This window comes from Coffea eugenioides, chromosome 11, assembly GCF_003713205.1.
Source record: "Coffea eugenioides isolate CCC68of chromosome 11, Ceug_1.0, whole genome shotgun sequence".
Lineage (NCBI taxonomy): Eukaryota > Viridiplantae > Streptophyta > Magnoliopsida > Gentianales > Rubiaceae > Coffea > Coffea eugenioides.
The window spans coordinates 22,417,723-22,429,521 of NC_040045.1; the positions used below are offsets into that span (position 1 = coordinate 22,417,723).

The window sequence follows — 11,799 nt, forward strand, 5'->3', positions numbered from 1 at the left end:
TAGGTCTATCTGCATCAACTTGTAATAATGTTGTTTCATCTTTTAAAGTTGGAGTCATGATAAATTTTGGATTTAATTGAGAAGACAATGGTCTATAATACATTCTATAGATTATAGCAAAATTCTTAGTATGTTTTTCAAATTCATCACCTTGTAAATGAATATCTAATATGACTGAATTCAGAACATGTGGATCTGTTAAGTCTACTGAAAAATTTGGAGCACAGTTAAAGTAAATTGGTCCATTACATACATTTGTTTGAATCATAGATAAAAGAGAGGTTTTATATCTTTTGAGTCTCGTATCTCTTAAAGCTAGATATATAGGAGCATCTACTCATAGATGGAATAAAGGTTTTACTGCAACTTAAAATATATCTCCTATATCTGCATAATTTATAATTTCAAAGAACCAGAACCTTCTGAATACGCTCCAGTGCACCCCCAGTTGCGAAAGTCTCCTGTCCAGTGTCATCAACTGTGACGGCTAACAGCTTGTCTAAAGTTACACCAGCTGCAAAAGGATGGCCAGGATTGCTGCAAAAGGAAATCAGTAAGGTCCCATGAAGCTGATGATTGAAATAAGGATTGAAGAGTGCTCATCTCTCAGTGTCCTCATATCTGATGTGAATGTTTGAAACAGAAAGCTTCAGATTCCCAATTACCATGTTTATCAAAGACTCCAACCAAGACTTGTTCTTTCAAACAATCAAGAGAAATGCAGTCAAGACAGGTCCAGACAAAAACAACAAAGCAAGGAAGATATATTTTAGATACAAAAATAACTCCAACACGATCAGATTCACATTTTAACCATTTATTATTAACAATCATAAACATGGGATTTTAAGGAGAGTTGAAGTGCTATGAACAGATTATGGCTCTGATGCTATTCACCTCACCAATCTCCTCAATCTGGAGGATCTACAGATCACAATTCAGAAGAGGTCGTCAACCTTGTGTTGACTGTAGGAGATTTGGGCAATCATCATTTGCATCTGAAACATTCTTTTAACAGGAAGAGGATTGAAGTGAGGTGTTTTATGTAGCATCCTACATAAAGCACCATAAAGCCCCGAGGTGTATCAACAATAAAAAGTAGTGTAAGCTTCTCCGCATACCCCTTGCATGCAGTTTCTGTCAACAATAAAGGACAGATTATAATTGACAACCAATCAAGTTTCCAAGAAGAGCAAGTCAAGTCAGATTTTAATTAAGCTCTAATATGCCGAAACCCGTGATGGTATAATTAACATAGAGGATGATTTTTTGCATTTGTAATTTAATCATTGCCACCAATGATTGAACCAAACTGGGAATTCTCTGCAACAACTTTCTTTGAATGTAAAAAACCATGAATGATTGAATGGTCTATACAAAAAAGCACGATACCATGCCATTTTGTAATCTTGATAAGTAAATCCATCTGGAATGAATCTGACTGAGAAGGATTTCTTTGAATAAAGAGAAGTCCATTCATTGGGAGAACAAACTTTCTTTATAATGCATTTTGAATGACTAACAATTTCGGGGTTCTTTTGATCAGGAATGGGAAAAATTTCCACAGATTGAGTATCTGTAAGGATCAATTCATAATAATCCATATTTTTAGACGGATCATCTGGTTGCCAGAAACATTTTGAAGGAAAGATTCTTTGAGTAAAGGAATTGAGAGTGTTATAAAGAGGAACTTCTTGGAATCTAGTCAAAGTAATATGTTGAGTGAATGGTTTAGTAAAATATGAATTTTCTTTGGGTTTTTCTGAAGTTCTTGGAATCTGTTGAATGGGTCTTAGTTGAGAAGAAGTTGGGGTACGAGCAGCTTGACTATAAGTCAATGCTGGAAAATCTTGCAATAATTGGAATCTATTTTGAGTTACAGGAGTAAGACTCATCTCATAGTCTTGAGGAGTCTTAGGTCTTCCTGCTTTTGAATCCATGATCCTGCAAAATTCAAAGTCAAGAAATAATTTTGTTGAGTTTCTCTTGAAGCTGTTTAATTTGTTGGTCATAATATTGAATCTCTTCTTGAGTATGACCGGCTTTTTTGAGGACATCTTTAAAAATAATATTGGAATCAATTTGTCTTTTGAGAAGAAAGGCTTTTTCTTTTGGAGTCTGAACAGACCAAAAACTTGGTCGAATATAAACTGGGGAATGATTTTGAATTTGATGATGAGGAATAGGTTGAATTTGTCCTTGTGAATTTTTAATATAGTAAGTATGATATCTATGGGAAATGTTTTTATCTTTTCTCTGAAGAATAGGATCATCCCTTTCTTTTCTCAGCCTGCGAATATATTCTTTGTGGGTTTCACGTTCCATTTCCCTGTAAAAATTCTCTAGTCAAGAAGTCAGGGAGAGAATTATTTTCTCCTTTAATAAATTCTATTTCGAAATCAAATACAGATAAAATTGCTTGCCATCTAGCAAATATTTGTTTTGAAACAATATTTTGAACATCTTTTTGTAAAACTTCTTTTGCTGATTTACAATCTATTCTAAGTAAAAATTTTTTATTATATAAATCATCTTGAAATTTTGATATACATAGTACTATAGATAAAATTTCCTTTTTGATAGTAGAATAATTCTTTTGTGGACCGGACCAAGTTCCTGAATGGAATCTAACTAATTCTTCTTTTAGATCATCTATTTTTTGTTTTAGAATTCCTCCATATCCTAATTCTGATGCATCTGTTTCGATTATCATAAAAGCTTTAGGATGAGGAAGACATAAACATGGTAATGATTCAATTTTTTCTTTAAGATATTTAATTTTTTGAGTATGTTCTTCGGTCCATGGTTTAGGATTTTTCTTTAGTCTATCAAACAATATAGCACATTCTTGTCTTGATTTAGGAAAGAAATCTGCAATGTAATTTAAACATCCTAAAAATCTTTGTAATTGACCTTCACGGGGAATATTTTTTGCATAGATTTTTTATGACTATCTCAAATTTAATTCCATGGAACAAAAGAAATTCCCTCATGTCCTACTAAAAATGGATATATTTGTATTAAGAATGGTGTTCCTAAAATTATATCATTACTTATATTTTTTACAATTAGAAAGTTATGTCGAATACAATAATTATCATTACATATTGACCCTTTTGTGAATTTATATTTTACTTGTAAATTTTCTCTATTTGCTGCCATTAATGTTTCTTTTGTTCTTTCACAATATTTAGTAGGGATTATTCCTTCTTTTATACAGCTTGAATCTGCTCCACTATCTAATAAAGTTACATATGTTTCTTTAAAATCTTCTACTGTTATGGTAACTAAAGCATACCACTTTTGAAATGTTATTTTTTCTATTGTATTTAAATATTGTTTTTCATCTAATGGTTTTTCTGAAATAATTATTTCTTCCGTGGTTAGAGGTTTTGAAGTAGAAGGTTGATTTTCTATTAATGTCATTTTAGCTTCTATTTCTAAGTCTTTAGTTTTTAATTCTATAATTTCTTTTTGTAATTGTTTTACTTGAATTTTTAAATTATTAATTTCTGTTTGAAGATCTTTAGTAGTTTCTTTTTTCATATTATTTATGTTAGGGTATTTATCTAATAGTTTTGAAATACTAAATGGTTCAATTATTTTTGGCATTTTTTCTTCTTGTATAATTAAACTTTTTAATCTTTCTAAATATTCTTTTTTAGCTAAAGGATCTTCAATTTTTTCTATCATATCTAATAAAAATTCTTTATCTTCCTTTTTTGTTATTACATTTATGTATTTTGAATTATTTGAGCAGTTACAATCTTCTTCACTTTCTGAAGTACTTATGTCATTATAATAATCATCTTCTGAACTTTGTTCCTTTTCATTTATTAATAAATTAATATTAGAATGGAAAAAAGAATTAGAAAATAGAAAATTTGATTTTCCCTTCTTTACTTGGTTATCATTCTATATTTCAAAAATAGGAATAATTGATATATATAATACACCACAGATAAATGTTCAAACTAGTTTATATAAAAAATGGAAATTAAAAGACGATCAAGTAGTAACCTCAATTCATTCTCCATTACAAGAAGTAAAAATTAATTTAGGACAAGGAGAAGTTATTGCATCCCCTTTCAAAAAAGAACGAGAAGCAGAAGCAAGTAGTACTAGCAATAATGTGAATCTAGATGATATTAAAAAATTATATCAGTAAAATAATTACACAAATCAAATTCTTCATACTATATCACAACATATAGAAGTAATAAGTACTAAAATAGACAGTATTCAGAAACCAGTTACAAAATTTCCTAATGATGTTTCAGCACCACATTTTCAACCTAGAAGCTTAACAAGAAATAGAGAGCAAGAATTAATTCAAAGTGTTAATACTCAAAGAATAAATAATACAGATAATATATTAAATAGAATATCTCAAACATTGCAAAGTCTAACAATAGAAGCTCAGACTCAAACTCCTAGAATAAATACATTAGATAATATAATAAACGAAGAAATATCATCAGAAGAATCAAGCTACTCGGAAAATGATGAAGAAATAATTTTATCTATAGAAGAGCAATTTAAAGAAGAAGATAACAATCAAATAAATAAAATAAGAAGAAGAAGACCTTTTAAAAATAATAAAAAAGATTGGCAAATAGTAAGCACTAGAAATTATTATCCAAGACCTAGTCCCCCAGATATTCAATATGAAGAAAGATCAAAATTTCATACCACAAAATATGATGGAGATTCAATTTATGAATGGAATATAGATGGAAGAGCAGAATATGAAGTATTAAACACTTTACAAGAAATGGGAATGGCTAGACTAGCTTATAAGTTAAAAAATATTCAAGAAAGAAATATTACAACATTACTAGTATCAGGATTTACCGGACAATTAAAAAATTGGTGGGATAATGCCTTAACACTTCAAGATAAATTATCAATATTAGATCATACAATAGAAATAGAAGATGATCAAGGTAATATTCAAGTACAATCAGATGCAGCAGAATTTTTAATTGTTACTATAGTAATGTATTTTGTAGGAAATCCAAAAGAGGAGTTAAATGAAAATAAAACATTTTTAACAAATTTAAGATGTCCAACTTTGTCAGATTTTAGATGGTATAAAGATATGTTTTTAACAAATGTATTAAGAAGACCAGATTGTAATGCTTCATTTTGGAAAGAAAGATTTATTACAGGATTACCAAGTTTATTTTCACAAAGAATAATGGACACTTTACAAAAAGAAATGGGAACAGATGTTATTTCATTCGAAAATATTACTTTTGGACAATTATTTGCTTTTGTTAAAAAAGAAGGTTTAATATTATGTTCAGAATTAAAATTTCAAATTAAGTACGGTTCCAAAACAAAAGAAGTAGGATCATTTTGTGAAGCATTTGGTATCAAAAGAATTAAATCACCTTCAGCATACAAAAAGAAAAGTAAAAAAGATATAAAATATAAAAGACAAAGAAATTCTAACAAAGATGAAAAATATGATAAAAAGTAAAGTAAAAAATTTTTTAAAAAGAAAATTGTTTGTTATAAATGTGGGAAAGTAGGACATAAAGCAAATAAATGTAAACTTAAAGAAAAAATTAATGAAATCTGTGCAGAAGAAGAAGAAATAAAAAATAAATTATTAAATTTATTAATAAATGAAAAGGAACAAAGTTCAGAAGATGATTATTATAATGACATAAGTACTTCAGAAAGTGAAGAAGATTGTAACTGCTCAAATAATTCAAAATACATAAATGTAATAACAAAAAAGGAAGATAAAGAATTTTTATTAGATATGATAGAAAAAATTGAAGATCCTTTAGCTAAAAAAGAATATTTAGAAAGATTAAAAAGTTTAATTATACAAGAAGAAAAAATGCCAAAAATAATTGAACCATTTAGTATTTCAAAACTATTAGATAAATACCCTAACATAAATAATATGAAAAAAGAAACTACTAAAGATCTTCAAACAGAAATTAATAATTTAAAAATTCAAGTAAAACAATTACAAAAATAAATTATAGAATTAAAAACTAAAGACTTAGAAATAGAAGCTAAAATGACATTAATAGAAAATCAACCTTCTACTTCAAAACCTCTAACCACGGAAGAAATAATTATTTCAGAAAAACCATTAGATGAAAAACAATATTTAAATACAATAGAAAAAATAACATTTCAAAAGTGGTATGCTTTAGTTACCATAACAGTAGAAGATTTTAAAGAAACATATGTAACTTTATTAGATAGTGGAGCAGATTCAAGCTGTATAAAAGAAGGAATAATCCCTACTAAATATTGTGAAAGAACAAAAGAAACATTAATGGCAACAAATAGAGAAAATTTACAAGTAAAATATAAATTCACAAAAGGGTCAATATGTAATGATAATTATTGTATTCGACATAACTTTCTAATTGTAAAAAATATAAGTAATGATACAATTTTAGGAACACCATTCTTAATACAAATATATTCATTTTTAGTAGGACATGAGGGAATTTCTTTTGTTCCATGGAATTAAATTTGAGATAGTCATAAAAAATCTATGCAAAAAATATTCCCCGTGAAGGTCAATTACAAAGATTTTTAGGATGTTTAAATTACATTGCAAATTTCTTTCCTAAATCAAGACAAGAATGTGCTATATTGTTTGATAGACTAAAGAAAAATCCTAAACCATGGACCGAAGAACATACTCAAAAAATTAAATATCTTAAAGAAAAAATTGAATCATTACCATGTTTATGTCTTCCTCATCCTAAAGCTTTTATGATAATCGAAACAGATGCATCAGAATTAGGATATGGAGGAATTCTAAAACAAAAAATAGATGATCTAAAAGAAGAATTAGTTAGATTCCATTCAGGAACTTGGTCCGGTCCACAAAAGAATTATTCTACTATCAAAAAGGAAATTTTATCTATAGTACTATGTATATCAAAATTTCAAGATGATTTATATAATAAAAAATTTTTACTTAGAATAGATTGTAAATCAGCAAAAGAAGTTTTACAAAAAGATGTTCAAAATATTGTTTCAAAACAAATATTTGCTAGATGGCAAGCAATTTTATCTGTATTTGATTTCGAAATAGAATTTATTAAAGGAGAAAATAATTCTCTCCCTGACTTCTTGACTAGAGAATTTTTACAGGGAAATGGAACGTGAAACCCACAAAGAATATATTCGCAGGCTGAGAAAAGAAAGGGATGATCCTATTCTTCAGAGAAAAGATAAAAACATTTCCCATAGATATCATACTTACTATATTAAAAATTCACAAGGACAAATTCAACCTATTCCTCATCATCAAATTCAAAATCATTCCCCAGTTTATATTCGACCAAGTTTTTGGTCTGTTCAGACTCCAAAAGAAAAAGCCTTTCTTCTCAAAAGACAAATTGATTCCAATATTATTTTTAAAGATGTCCTCAAAAAAGCCGGTCATCCTCAAGAAGAGATTCAATATTATGACCAACAAATTAAACAGCTTCGAGAGAAACTCAACAAAATTATTTCTTGACTTTGAATTTTGCAGGATCATGGATTCAAAAGCAGGAAGACCTAAGACTCCTCAAGACTATGAGATGAGTCTTACTCCTGTAACTCAAAATAGATTCCAATTATTGCAAGATTTTCCAGCATTGACTTATAGTCAAGCTGCTCGTACCCCAACTTCTTCTCAAATAAGACCCATTCAACAGATTCCAAGAACCTCAGAAAAACCCAAAGAAAATTCATATTTTACTAAACCATTCACTCAACATATTACTTTGACTAGATTCCAAGAAGTTCCTCTTTATAACACTCTCAATTCCTTTACTCAAAGAATCTTTCCTTCAAAATGTTTCTGGCAACCAGATGATCCGTCTAAAAATCTGGATTATTATGAATTGATCCTTACAGATACTCAATCTGTGGAAATTTTCCCCATTCCTGATCAAAAGAACCCCGAAATTGTTAGTCATTCAAAATGCATTATAAAGAAAGTTTGTTCTCCCAATGAATGGACTTCTCTTTATTCAAAGAAATCCTTCTCAGTCAGATTCATTCCAGATGGATTTACTTATCAAGATTACAAAATGGCATGGTATCGTGCTTTTTTGTATAGACCATTCAACCATTCATGATGTTTTACATTCAAAGAAAGTTGTTGCAGAGAATTCCCAATTTGGTTCAATCATTGGTGGCAATGGTTTGGTCCTCAAAAGGATATTCTACCTCCAAATGTACTCATGGGATTTCAAACATACCTCAAAAAAGCAAGGGGGGAAGAGTATACAAGACCAATATTATTCCATATGGAATTCAAAGCACCATGGATTTTTTGCTGGAGTTTCAAAATTCATCAAGAACTTGAAAAACCACTTCCAATGTCACTAGTTCGAGAATTCAAGATCAAATGGTGGATAGGATTCAATCAAGAATTCTGTGACCAGAGAAATGTTTTAAGATTCTTGGAAACAGGAGAGAAGCTCAAATGGATAAATCCAAATAAGCAAAATACCAAAGGAGTTAATATTCCAACAACCCCACAAAAGAAAGAAAAAGAAAGCTGCTCAACAACGGAAACAGTTGCAAATGATTTCCTGATGAAAAAGATGATGCAAAATCCAGAAATGCTCAAAGAATATCTGAATTATTTGCAAAATCAAGACAAAAAGGAAGAAGACAAAAAAGATGAGTCAGCCGGATCATCATCAGAATCCACTTTTGATCCTTTTGGTGGTCCATGTGCTCAAGACCCGACAGACTTTTGATAAAGTTGTCGGCCAATCTTAAAGATGCCGATTTCAAGATAAGATAAGAATCTCAAAAGGACCAATTACAAGAAGATAAGGTGTCGGCAAGAAAAGCAAATGACATTCAAATGAAAGTGTCGGCATGAAAATGCAAATGAAATTCAAAGAAAGAAGCCTCTATAAATAGGATTCAATATCAAAAGAAAGGGCATCGAGTCTTTTAGCAATTCTAAGAATTTCTCTCTGTAAACCTTCCTCTTCTAGTATCCCAAAATATTTCAAGAATTATAGTAATTCATAATTATTAAATATATATTATATAATTATGCATTTAATTATATGTTTGAGCTGAGCCTAATTTAAACCCAAAGGTTATATAAAAGTGTGATCCGAGTATGAACCCTCTGATCTAGAACCGAACTAAAAAATTCGAAAGCTTCAAAAATCTGTATAGTTTGTGAGTCAAGTTTGGGCTTATCAAAACCCAAGTTAAAGAGTCCAATTGACAATTCTAGCCAAAATAGTGGGTATAATTTTAATCTACCTTTATTTTGGATACGAACATTAAAACTTTAATCATGTCTAACATCCCCATTGTTTGGACCCTCTGATTGCATTGCACGTTTTGATCCAATTGTGTTATAAATGAATCGATATAAATTCTAGCTAGTTTATATGTGTTAATTGTCAATGAATTGGGACATTTGAGCTATAATTTGAATGGAAGCTGCCTAACTTGAGTGTTTGTTGGTTTTTGTAATAAAATTACATGATCGACTAAGAAACGAATTGAAAACAAGAAGAATTTCATCATTGTCAGACAATGACTGAGCCGGACTTTAGGCCGAAAATGTGCTGAAGTTGCTCACTATTTTGCATCAATCAATAATAGGCGCCAGACAATGGGCCAGGTATTGGTAGAATTCTACTCAGACTCGACTTTTGGCAACTTTTCAAGAACAAATCCTGTCATACTTGGGCTACAAGTTTAGAGAGCTATAAATAAAGGTTATCTAGGCCATTTTTAAGGTTAGACAGTACTACGTTAGCATTGGTTCATTTTTATAACTTATTCTTGAGAGATCGAAATCAACAGACGTGTAAACAAGAATCAAGGAACAATCAACATGAAGGCTAGGGCATCAAAGATTCAAAAGTTTTTCTTACTCCATTCTCCAATAGTGTATTTGTTGCTTGAATTTTTGGATTTATCAATGGCTTTATCTGTCAATGTTGAACTAAATTATTTCTATGGTTAATGTTTTGTGAAGGAGTTTTGATTATTCATCCTAGTTAAATTCTTGACTTTTGCCTTGATTTATCTATCTTGTTTTAATTACATGTTCATGTTTGACCACCATGGACACACTCCTAGGGTTCATATTGAACTGAGAAGAAATATACAACCAGGTACTAGGTAGATAAACATACTTAAGTTAAACACGAGAATAGTTTAAGGATTTATATGACATAATCAAATTATCTAAGATCTTAAAGGATTCAATTAAATGTATATGATTTCGAGAAAGGTGTAAGATTTAATTGGGCATAATTTAGATGTCTCGAAAGATAATCTAAAGTAAATATTCTTGGCATGTTAAGAAAATAACTGGATAGTTAATTCAAAACTCCAGATCAAAACTTGAAACCCTATCTTTCGCCAATTATTTTCTTAACTTTGTTTTATTTGACTTGACTAGTTATTTTATTTTTTAGTTAGATATTACAAACTTTTTGAATTTGAATTTTGTTCCTTTCTATAATAACTAAAGTGAGAAAATTAATTTGTATCTTAGGGTTCAATCCCTAAAATACTCAAGGTGATTACTATTACAATCGATTCTATGCACTTGCAAAAAATACCAATCAAGTTTTTGGCGCCATTACCAAGGATGATGCTTAATTTTTCTACTTTAGTTATTTTATTATTTTATTTTCAATTCTTCACTTTTACTTTTAATTTTTCTTGCTTAGGTACATAGTTTATGACTTAATCTGAAAATGGTGAATTACAATTTGATTCTGAAATTGAGAAAATTGCAAGGGAGTTGAAAAAGCAAGCACAATTATGTAAGCAAGCTTTGCAACAATCCTCACTTGGTATTGACATTGCTATAGAGTTAACAGGATTGGGTAGTTCAGGCCAAAAAAAGTTGACATTAAATGGTCCAAATAATAATGCCAATAACAATAATCAGAATCCTCCACCGGCTTTGCCTACTGCATTTTGTCTGAGGGACATTCCATATTCCGTAATTACAATTTCTCCCCATTGTATCTGACTAACTGATGGGATCAGAAATTATGAGCTAAAAACTATTCATTTCAATATGCTGCCTACATTCGAAGGCTTGGCTAGTGAAGATCCGCTTTTCTTGATCCTGGAATTCTATTCAATATTCTGGACATTTCCTTTGTATGGCATTTTAGAGCATGATCTACGCATGATGTGCTTCCCATATTGTCTCAAAAATCGTGTGAAATCACGGCTGCTTAATCTACCAAAGGGGTCTTTGAGGATATGGAAAGATGTTTATAACATCTTTATGACCAAATAATACTCACCTCAAAAGACCATCAACATAAAGAATAAGATTTACACATTTTCTCAAAAGGAAGGAGAACCTATTCATGAGACATAGGAGCATCTCAAGTTGTTACTTGCCAAATGCCCTCACCATCAGTACTCTCTAGCATTGTAAGTGCAGTTCTTCTATGATGGGTTGACTTTGATAATCCAAAATATGATAGATATTGCAGTTGGACAGTAAACTAGGGACAAGAATTCGAAGGACTTGATAGGTCTTTATGAGTTACTATCTTGTAGCTCCTAACAAAAGCCAATCCAGCGCAAAGAGAATAGGTGTTTACGAAGTGAAGGTTGCTAAGTTAAGTTGTTAGGTGTAGCTACATTCTAAATAGGGAAACACAATCTTAGGAACCATATTCTTATTGTCATATGTATGGACATGCTGCTACTAACTACTACAATAGAGAGCCCCCTGCTATGATAGAAGATGTAATTTTTGTTGGAGCATATGGTGGGCAGAATTTGCAACCAAGGAATAATCCT

General features: G+C 30.1%; 1 non-coding gene across 1 annotated transcript; it reads right to left on the reverse strand.

The window, feature by feature from the left end:
• Positions 1 to 11,305: 11,305 nt before the first annotated feature.
• On the reverse strand, positions 11,306 to 11,412 carry LOC113754674. Its single transcript, XR_003465351.1, has one exon. It is a non-coding gene; the product is annotated as a small nucleolar RNA R71 (small nucleolar RNA).
• Positions 11,413 to 11,799: the final 387 nt, after the last annotated feature.